Genomic DNA, 11425 nt, shown 5'->3' on the forward strand with positions numbered 1-11425 from the left:
AAGCCAGTACATTTTAATCTAGTCCTAGGGTGAGTTAGGGGTGGGCAACTGGGGAGACAAGCACATCTCTCCTCAAAACTTTCATATGTCTTGGCTTGAGTATTTATTTGTTCCTCCAAGGGACTACATTTTTGAGACCCAGGAGCCAGGAGGAGATTCCAGATTCTTTCTTTCCTCCTCTACTGAATTATTCCCCTGAGTCTGTAAATGCCGGACAGCAGAGGTGCTTGAATGGGGTAAGAGTAAAGGAAGGAAAGGAATTACCAGAAAAAGTAAATAGGGCAATATTTCAAAAAGTAGTATCCTGTCACTGCAAAACATGATGTGTGGGCACCTGATGCCTGGGAGAATGGAAGATTTGTGAAGGCACTGTGGCAACTTGGAGGCAAAGCTCTTGCACCTTCTGTCAGTAGGAAATTGAGACAGTGGGCTGGCTTGATCCTAAAAGAAACCATTTTAGAAAATGTACCTACTGCAGATTTGTTCTCACCTGTACCTAGAACCCTTGTCTCAAAACCATACCTGAGAAGGCCCCACACCTACTACCAACTTTATTTATGAATCTATTGAAATATTTGGTGATATGAAATCTCGTAGGCTTAGTTGTGTGTCTGTCGAACTCTGGGTCAGTACTAATTTGCATGTGTTCTCGTGTGGAAGGTAAACTGAAGCTTTGGTCAGGATTATTTTAAAAATTAGGTTTAATTGGGTGGGTGCAGTGGCTCATGCCTGTAATCCCAGCACTTTGGGAGGCTGAGGTGGGTGGATAACCTGAGGTCAGGAGTTTGAGACCAGCCTGGCCAACATGGAGAAACCCTGTCTCTACCAAAAAATACAAAATTAGCCAGGTGTGGTGGTGCATGCCTGTAATCCCAGCTACTCGGGAGGCTGAGGCAGGAGAATCACTTGAACCTGGGAGGTGGAGGTTGCAGTGAGCAGAGATCGCGCCATTGCACTCTAGCCTGGGTAACAAAGCAAGACTTCCTTTCAAAAAAAAAAAAAAGTTTTAATTATGTAAATGTAGAGAAAGATTTATAATATTTAGTATAATATGTTAAGTGTATATAATATTGTTACATATGTACATATGCCTGTATTATATGTGTTTTATATTTGTTGTTTCTCTTATTTTAAGGAGAACGATGAGGGCAAGACAAATAACCAAAGTGCAGAAGGTAGTTCTGGTCAGAGGTGAAGGCTTTGCTTTTGGGTAGATCACCCTATAAGGCAAAGAGACAAGTTTTGCAACCTTTTTAAAAAGAAACTGTCATTTTCACAGAGAGAAAACCAAATCCTGTATTTTTCACAGACAGAAAACCAGATCCTGTGTTTGTATCACTCTAGAAATTGAGTCTAAAGGAACCAAGAGACCTTTTTAGAAATCTTATGAGTAAGCCCAGCAAAATTGAGCCAAACTTGGCAAAATCTTAACACAAATTTGTGTTCCTTTCAGAATCTCTGTGAACTTTCTACAGCTTGCTATATGCACAGTTTATTTTTTATTTTGATGAAATATACACAGCATAAAATTTGCTGCTTACTGTTTTTAGAGTGAACACTTCAGTGCAGTCCCTCAGTTGCACCGGACGCAGTCGAGGCCCTCAGGAGCCATGCGGGGTCAGTGGTGGTGGCACTGAGCAGAGCAGGTGGGCAGCATTTTCATTTCACAGAGAGCTCTGTGGGCAGAGCTATCCAGAGCTGCATCTCGAATTGACTCCTACTAAGAATTCAGCAGAAACCTAAGCAGGTAGCTGACACTAGGGAGAGAAAGGGTACAGGATTTGAAAATGTCCCTTTTCCCATGTTCTAGGTTCATTGAGAAGCAAAGCCACAATACAAATATCTTTAATGAACGAAAACTAAAAATTCTGTCTTAGAAATGAAAACGATTACATTTTTACTCATTTGTGCAGTGTAAGAACCCTTTACAGTAAGATGTACTAATTCTGGAATTTACAAGAACAAGTGAAATTAGGGTTTTGATTTTATCTTAAAGGAGATGGCCAAATAATCCACATTTTTCTATATTCTAAATTTTCTTAAAGACTATTAATGATGTTATCCAGTGTCTTTTATGTTACGTATCTGCTTAATGAATTAAGCACAGAACCTTACCTGGGGAAAACTGTCTTTCTTGAGAACTGTAATGTCCTTAGAAAGTCATAGGTTTCACTTATTGACTTGACTGCCAGGAAATTCAAAACTCAGTTATGGTTAAGTGTATAATCCCTAGCTGATTATACAATTATTTACTCACTTTCAATTTTTCAGTTACCTGGCTTCTTTCTTAAATTTTTTTTCGAACATTTTCATGTGTATACATATTATTCAATTTTAGGCTCTAGGAAAGTGTTTTTGGAAGTAGACAAAATACGCATCGTGATGATACATTAGCTGCTGTCTTCATGTATTGTCTTATGTTCTTGTGCTTTTTGCCCTGCATAAAAACTAATCTTCTAATAGCTTTGGTGTGAAATGTCATTTGGAAGCTCACCGAGTTCCAGAAGCTGCAGGCCACCCATTCCGAGGCTGTGACCCTCCACGGCCCATCCCACTGCTTCTCCCAGCATCCTACATGGAGCACGGCATCCTGTGCAGGCGTTCTGAGATGGGCTTCACAGCCAGGCTGCCTCGCTGGAGCTGGAGCTGCCAAGCACTATGCTATATGCTAGGTCTTTACTGCCTCATGGGCAAATCTTCTTTTTGCCTTATGTGTTTCTTTGTTGTTGTTGTTGGTCTTTAAATATTTTTTCCTAAAGGTCTTTGACAGCTTTGCTGAACTGGGCATTGGGTTGCTGTGTGGAGGCTTTGGGACCACACATGTGCATGGTCCAGTACCTGGAACAAGATGAGCACGACTCTAAATAACAGGAACAGCAATTTCATAAGGCAGGAGGCGCATGAACCAAAGGGAAGCTTGGCTTTTCATGTGTCAAAAACATCAACACTTTCTTGGGTGTCCAAGAAATTAATTATACGTCAAAAATTAAAAGACAAAAATGATAATCAGTACAATAAAGTCCCCGTCCTAAAAAATTTCATTGGAGGAAACACATGTGTTATACAATACAATGATCTTTTGTTCATATGGCACTTTTTTATGGCACAACAGTCTCACTCTAAAACTCACCTTTTACTCGTAAGGAGCTTATGGTAGCCGGGGAGGCACACGGAGGTCACATGATACAGGCTAAGTGCATTGTTCTAAGGGCTGACGGAGAAGGGCATTATCCTAGTGATCATCCACTTGCTGATTGGGTTGATGGCAGTTGTGCCACATTTTCCTTCATGACCTGGCCCTGAAATTAGCTATTTTCTGGAGGTATCCCTTATGGTGTTTCCACAATGTGGACCAGGAAACACTGGTCACTACCAGTCCAATGCAGGCGACAGATACCTCACGTTGGAATGCAGCTCCTTCTGTGAGACTAGGATTCTAGAAACTCTTCCCGGGATTTCTAGGAACCTGTAAAAATGCTGCAGCGCTTTTATAACAAAAGACAGCATAGCGGGAAGTAATACGTTCGGAAGACAGATTCCCATAACGTCAATGCTTATTAAGTGCAATGTGGTCTAGTGTTCTGATGATGCCTAGCCAATGTCAAGGCCAGACACTTTTAAGAAACAGCTAAAAATTGTTTTTAATGCCTCTTCCCACTTCTGTTCTTGTAGCCTCTTGGTGTAGGTGTAGTGATTTGGAGAGGGGACAGGCTCAGCGTCAGTATTTCTGCTGTGTCCCTCTATAAACATCTCATGAAGTGGCTGATTTGTGAAAAGAGGATCGTCCACCTCCTGCATTCAATCTCATGAGTAGTTGGGAAGAACAGATGAAGTGAGGCTGTGAGGCACCGTTGCAATCTAAGGCACTGCTCAGACATCGGTTGGGGCTATAACCCACGGTCTCCCTGGAGTGGCGACTCCTGTGGTCTTGGGGGACCTTTATCCTTCTGTGTGTGCAGCTCCAGCCAGGGATTTGAAGGTAGAACATTCTTTAGGATACAGAATAATGAAACCTGAGGGTTCATTTCAGACTTCCTCGCAGGCCGGGTGGGGAGTGTCGTTCTGGGAAGTTCTTCTTGGCGTCTCGGAAATCATTCGGAGAAAGGTTGGCTAGGTGCCTCTGGGGGTGTTCTCGGCCGGTGTTTGTCCTGCGTTCCGCTGACTGCTAGGCTTAAGAGTCTTCCACTCAGAGTTCAATTCCTCACATGCTGGAGGCAGGACAGCGAGCACTCAGGGAGGGCCACCAAGCACTCTGTGCTCCATTCCCTGCGCTGTCTGCTCAGGAAACCTCCTCACGCAACCATCTGAGGCCTGGTCCTTAAAGTGGAACCTGTCACACTGGAGCTGAGCATTGCCTCAGTCCACACAGCATCTTGGAGACATTTATGATTTCTGCTCTGAGTGTCTCTTGATGGAATTGTTAGTGGCTGCCGCAATGCAGATAATGTGGAAAACTGTTGTGGTAACTGTGGCTGTTGGCATGGTGGCTTTCCACCTGGGATCCCTGGAGCTTCGGCACCTGGCAGGGGCAGGACTGGGAGGAGGAGGAGGCTGAGCTGGTAAGGACCTGAGCCGTTGATCCCTTCTCTCCCACCCACCATGTGCCCTTAATCCAAAGCAGTTTTTAACCTCCCTACCTTTGGTAAATGATAAAGTTTTGGATAAGATGTTATTTAAAGGAAGATTTTGATGTTAAGACATGTTGAAAGTGCCTGCAATGGGGAAGTCAGGAAAAGTTGGTATAATGCTGGGTTATTAACCTTCTTTGATGCAAAACCTTTTTTTGAGATGTGATGAACCTGTTTCTCCAAAAAACTCATACCCCACAATATTGCATCAGGATTTGCTGAGGCCATCTGTGCATGTGGCCCACAGCCCTGGTCGGGGATCCCTTGTCAGTTGGGAAGATGATGGGTTGTGGATACAGACAGATACAGATTTAACCCTGCCTCAGACTTCACTCACTTTTTAACCTCAGGGTATCTTACTAAACCTCTTTACATTCCAGTTTGTTATCTGTTAAACAAGGACAATTATGTATTTTTGTGAAGATGAGAGAACTTCAAATGTCAAATCGCAAGGTAGATGTTAGGTAAATTGTAGAGAGTAGAGTGATGATTAAACATTTATTAATACTTCACATATGGTAAACTCATATAATCTTTTGAAATCTTCACATTAACTATTGAAGGTAAGGGTGTTTCTTTACAGATGGGAAACTGAGGCCTGGAGAGATTTCATCTCCTGCTCTTCATTATCACAACTTGTTAGAGAGGGAGCCCAAGCAAAATCCCAGGTCTGCCTGATTCTGAAGCCTGGACTTTGACAAAACACTGCCTCTGACCATGGCTATGCTGGGATGCAGCAATTAGGAACATCAGGAGAACTGAGGCTCTCACTAATGGTCCTGTCCCAGCCTCTCCACTGTGAAGCTGAGACATTTCACAGGAACCAAAAATTGATTGATGCTGTGGAGATGGGGCACTGATACCCGCAGGTGTGCACGCGGCTGGGCAGGTCCCACATGGCCGATACGTGCCAGAAACCAACTGGAACAAAGCTGCGAAATGGGAGCATTTCTAAGAAACAGAATAGCAGCCCCTCCCTGGTGCCAGCCCAGCCCACACAGCTGGACCTGGCATTCTCCCTGACACAACACATTGCTGAAGAGCAACACCAGACAAGCCACTCATGACCCAATGCAGCAAGACAGACAGACACCGGGTGACTGTGTCTGGACACAGACAACATGCCATGGTCTAACCACCAATCACAGATACCAGGTGACCATGTCTGGACACATCTGGGACACACCTTGGCCCAACCACGTAACACTTCCCTGTTCTGCCTACTAGAAGTGACAGCTGCTTCTTTACCTGCATTTTCTTAAAGCACCTGTGCCAGGTGGTTTCACTCCTGAGCCTCCAGCGTGTGTGCCAGGAATACTTCTGTCCAAGAGTCAGGGCTGCTGGTTCAAACCTTTGCTTGGCCATGAATTCCCTGAAAGCTCTTGGATAAGTCATGTCTTGGTCTGTTTTCTGTTGCTATAGCAGAAGATCCAAGACTAGGTAATTTATAAAGAAAAAAGGTAGTTCACTCACAGTTCTGGAGGCTGGGAAGTTCAAGATCAGGTGGCTGCATCTGGCAAGGGCTTTGCAACATGGCGGGTGACATTACTTGGCAAGAACACATGTGAAAGAGGTGAGAAGGGGTGTGCAAAGAGACAAAACGCAAGGGGTGGCCTTGCTCTGTGACTTCCTGCTCTCCAGATAGCTAATCCAGTCTTGCAAGAGTGAGAGTTCACTCTGGAGAAAGAGCGTTAATCTCCCCATGAGGGTAGAGCCAACCCTCTGATGCAAATGCCTCTTAAATGTCCCATCATCGGTCAGCGCTGTTGCATTGGGGGTTTCAATCGGTCTCAGTTTCATTGTTAAGGCATGGTTGAAACAAGTGAGCTCTGAGGCCCTATGACTCAGTGAGAGAGGATGGGATGGGACAGGGAAGGACCCCAGAGGCCACAGGGACATGGCCTCGGGGAGGCAGGCACTCCCGGTCAATGCGAAGAGAACACAAGGTGCCCACGAACCACCTGCCGATGGAAGACTCCCAGATGCTGAGCAGGGTGCAAGGTGTCAGGGCCTCTGGCCTGCTGGCATGTCCCTTTATGGGAGGGTAGGTGCACCTGGCCTAGCTGTACTTGGAGAAAGAAGCAGACTGTGTTCCATGGCTCATGATCCAGCAACCCTGGCCACTTTACAGGCCCTGAAGGAGATATGAAAGCCCAGATGCTGTTTTTATGGGTTTCTGCTGTTGTTGTTTGTGTTTCATAAAATGTTTTAATTGTTTGGTTTTTTATGCAATGTATCCTGAGGCTTTTAAAATTATTTCACAAAGAGTATGTGTAGCACTGAATGTGAAACAGACTCATTTACAAAATGTGGGCTGACCACATTAGAGAAGGTGAAAGCTGCGAGCATTGCTCTCTGCTCCCTCCGGGCTGCTGCACTGAATAGCATGCCACTGGCCTCACCAGCCTCACCGGCCTTCTCACCAGTTGTCTCTGAATTTCTCTACTGGTTGGAAAGCCATTTTCTTATCAGACAGAGAAAAAGAAAAGAAACAAAAAGTTGTGGTGGCCCCACCAACCTTATCTCTTTACACTGGAAATTAATAGCAAAGATGTGCAGTAGCAACGCTGGCAGAGAGAACCACACCCCAGGCTGTCCGCGAAGCCAGGCATGAGGAAGCACGTCAGCATCCAGTGAATCTGGTTGGAAACTTCTCAGTTTAAACCACTTCAGAAACTGGCTTGATTTTTCCACTTGATTCTGTCGTGTTTTCTGAGAGTCTTGCAATTCTGGTGAGTGGCGGTTAGTTTCCTTAAGTTGTTGAGAGGTTGAGGCACTCTGCTTGGTGTGTTTGGAAGGGGATACGTGGCTCTTTCCTTGATCTCCTTTCCGATGCGTGGTCTCCTGGGACACTGCTGCTGTGAAAGAACCAGGAGGCTCTCCACAGGACAGTCACCTTAGGAATGGGATAGCCGCATGTGAAATCTTGACCTGTACAGATACTCCTTATTAATAAGAAGCTCTTTAGTTACCACATTTTGCAAGGGTGGCAGGTTTGTGCTGTTTCATGGCCTGCACAAGGGCCCTGAAACCCTGAATCCACATGTGTACCACCATTCTGCACATAGAGTGAATCTGACAAAACTCATGGTGAATTGTCTAGAGCTGACTTGCTTGTTTCTTTATTTGTTGAGACCAATTCTCTGTCTATCGCCCAGGCTAAAGTGCAGTGACACGATCTTAGCTCACTGCAACCTCCGCCTCCTGGGTTCAAGTGATTCTCATGCCTCAGCCTCCCGAGTAGCTGGGATTACAGGCACCTGCCACCACACCCGGCTAATTTTTGTATTTTTAGTAGAGAAGGGGTTTCAACATGTTGGCCAGGCTAGTCTCGAACTACTGACCTCAAGTAATCTGCCCACCTCGGCCCTGCAAAGTGCTGGGATGACAGGTGTGAGCTACCGGGCCGGGCCAGATTTGCTTGTTCCTGAGCCAAGGTTACCGCACTGGCTTTGAGTCACATTTGATTGTTATCCCCTTAGGTACCTACTAAACACACTGGGTCCTATGTCCTCCCCAAGATCACTCAAACAGAATCTTCAGGGTACAGACCTGGGGAGCTGGATGTTTAACAAGCACCTCAGAATTCTTCTCATAGGGGAAGTGTGGGAAAACTGGGACATGCTTCAGAGACTAGCGACCTCGCTCTGTGGGCAGAGCGGAGAGCATCCTGGGGTGCTCCGCTCATGGCCTCAGCTTTGGAAATGGATGAACTAGGGTTAAGACCTTCCCTTGGGAGGGCTCAGAACTCAGAGTGAGCTGTGCCTTAGGATATGAGGCTGCTGTTGGGCTCAACCTGGTACAAGTACAGGTGCTGGCTTAGCTTGATGGGTAAGAACAGGATTTGCAGATGGGGGGCTCCCTGTCTTGTTAGCATTTTCAGTCTTTTGGCCATGTCAGTAAGCTCAGGACAGGACAAGGGCTTCTGGAAGACAAATGAGGACAATGAGATTGGGCTGTTCTGTAATATTTATTCAGGTCCCTGGCAGAAGCCTCATGGAACTTCAGCTGGACAGGAGGTGACACTTTTCCAGATGACAGCTCCTGTGCTAATGTCTCAGGTCTGCTCAGGGCTGATGGGTGCTCTGTGCACACAGCAGACCCTGCCAGAAGCTGAAAGTTTGGGAATCGCAGAAAGGGGTGGTGAGCTGTTCTTTTGGTTGTGCAGTCATGTTTACCAGTGGTCTGGCCAGGCCTCTGGCTCATGCTTAGCTTTTTCATTTATAAAATGCCCACCTCCCTCCCAGAGAAAGCGAGAGAAGTCATTCACAAAATGATTTTAAACTGCTTTTCAAGGAGCGGCCACTGTGGAATTGCTTCATAATAGTGAAAGTTTTCACTTGAGTGGGTATTGAAAACAACGGGTTGACCTTCCGGAAAAGGAAAACACTCCTAATTTACTACAAATAGAAACAAATACGTTGTTAGTTTGTAGTTGTCAGGTCACTTGCTTGCAGCGGGACCAAGATAGATGCCATGAAATGGCCACTAATTCATCTCACCAACTGCTCAAGTTTGATCAAGTTTGGAACAATTCCTTCCAGATGCCTTGCTACCACCACCCAACATTAAAGTGGGCATAGCTGTGCCCACCACCCAACGTTCTGAACCGCGGGTTTGACATAAAATGGGCATAGCTGTGCATGTCCCTTACTTAGTTCTACAATAAGAAACTCTTTGGTTACCACATTTTGCAAGGGTCTTACCTGGAGCCATCATCCATGGGAGGTTACGAGGGGAGAATGTACAGGAAGCCAGTGTTTTCTAAGTTAGAATTAATTACCATGCTTGTCCTTCGACAGACGGGAGGCCTGGTCATTTCTCACTTTTGTGTGTCACCTTGCAAAGTACCCTCCGTCGCCTGCTTGGGGCCTCCTAATAACTCCGTAAACTGTGCAGGTATTATTGCCTCCATCTTATAGATGATAAAACTGAGGCCAGAATATCAAATAGCTAGATAAACAGTACAGGATTCTAAATGTGGGGGCATGGCTTGAGCCTCCAGAGCCTAAGTCTAAGCCAGAGTGTTTCCACCAAACTGTGCCATTTTCATACACTGATGTCTCTAGGTATTTGGCCAGGTATTTTTCTGGCCAGCAAATGAAAATTAATATAGTCTCTGAGAGAGAGACTATGGAAAGGAACTAAATGGTCTCGCCTGGCTTCTTTAGGCTTAAGTCTTTTACTAGAAGGAGTACGTTTTATTATTTGTTATTGTCAAAATGATAAATACAAGTGCTCGATTGCAATAAACATCAGTAAGTAACTGAATTGACGTTGTATAATTATTAGATGTTTAAAATATGATAGGGGCAGTAGTGACGCTGATAATATTGATGTGTTGTGTTCTGAAGGCACTCACTTTAATGTTTATATAGCCTCAATACCGAATAATCAATTCAGTAAGCAAGCATCAGATCCTAAGCATTTTTCTAATTTATATGATTAGTAGAGAAGTACTCTGCTAAATGGGACAAAGTGCTAGTTTAGAATTATGGGATTGCAGAGTTTTCTCTGTAACTACTTGCCCTGTTGTGTCGAGTCTTACTCTTTTGTTCTAGATGACTTTATTCACAAAATGGTAGCCAGGCCTTTGTATACTGCCAAAAATATGTCTAGCCCACACTTAGATGTATTCCAAAGAATAATTGCAAATAGATTGTGCACCTATTATAATTACTGGTGTTTATCCAGCACACCTATTTTTGCCTTTGTCCTGGCTTGTTGAGGACACTGTTTCCTTAACCAGTGCATCTTCACAAGGAACCTTGTGGCTTCTGCCGTGACCTGACATGGGTTTCCTGGCCCTCACATGTGGCACTGCAGTCTTAGGGTTGCCAGGATGCTTCCAAGGATGCCATCTTCTGTTTTTTAGTGGTTACATTTTTCAAAATATAGATTGAGATGCTGTTTCCCATTTTGGGAGCGGCTGGCCTCCTTATTCCTGGGGTGTGCGTGGTAAAGCGAGTTTCTGAATGGGTCGATGAGCTTCCTCCCCAGCCAGAGTTAATTTAGACGCCAACTCTCCCTTCTAAATAGAGCCGGGGCCCATATACAAGTTAAATCTGCTATTTTTCTTTGGGCAATGATTTATTTCCCTCTTAAATTGGCTGGACCAGTTAGTTTTTTATTTTTATTAAGTCACACTATTCTTAAATGAAACTATTGATTTAAAGTCAGCTTAGTGAGGATTTAATTTGTTTTCAGGGGATTAGAGCAGGTAGCATGGGATAATTTTACAATGAAGTGGAGCAGAAGCGTTCCTTCACAGTGCCTCGCCTTTTTTTTTCTTGCCAGGCTGCACAGACATTACAAATTTTCAAGTAAATTGTGGAAATACATTCATAAATCAGTCCCAATTCCTCTGCCTGCTTGAGGGTGATTCAAAGGGGAGTTCATTCCTGACCTTGTCCCACGTCCTTCTGATAGACCGCGTGTCTAGGGCTAAAACACACGTACCTGTGCATGTGCACAAACACACACACACCAGATTCCTTTCCTCCGTTCCTCTCTAAGGTCCATGTAAAATTCTTTTTCGTTGCCCTTGCTCCCTTCATACAGTATTGCCTCTGTTCACACATTTTCTTTCCCTAGTATGTGGAAGGGGTGAAGGGCCCAGAGCCCGTGGGGCTGCCTAGCTTGTGTTCCCGTGGGGTCCCCCGATTTCTCTGCACCCACTGCTCCCTCTCCCTGCTTGCCCCCATGCTCCAGCATCCTCTTTCCTGGTTGGCATCCCTCTGACCTTCCAGGAAGTTGGGTGCAGGTCTGGGCAGCAATGGAGGGAGGGCAGGTGGGGA

General features: G+C 45.1%; 1 protein-coding gene across 4 annotated transcripts in view; it reads left to right on the plus strand.

Annotated features, from left to right (window-relative positions):
• The window catches only part of LOC105489309 (uncharacterized), a 201544-nt gene that overhangs the window by 23874 nt on the left and 166245 nt on the right, over positions 1–11425 (plus strand). The window lies entirely within an intron of this gene.

Source organism: Macaca nemestrina, chromosome 19 (assembly GCF_043159975.1).
Source record: "Macaca nemestrina isolate mMacNem1 chromosome 19, mMacNem.hap1, whole genome shotgun sequence".
NCBI classification, from domain to species: domain Eukaryota; kingdom Metazoa; phylum Chordata; class Mammalia; order Primates; family Cercopithecidae; genus Macaca; species Macaca nemestrina.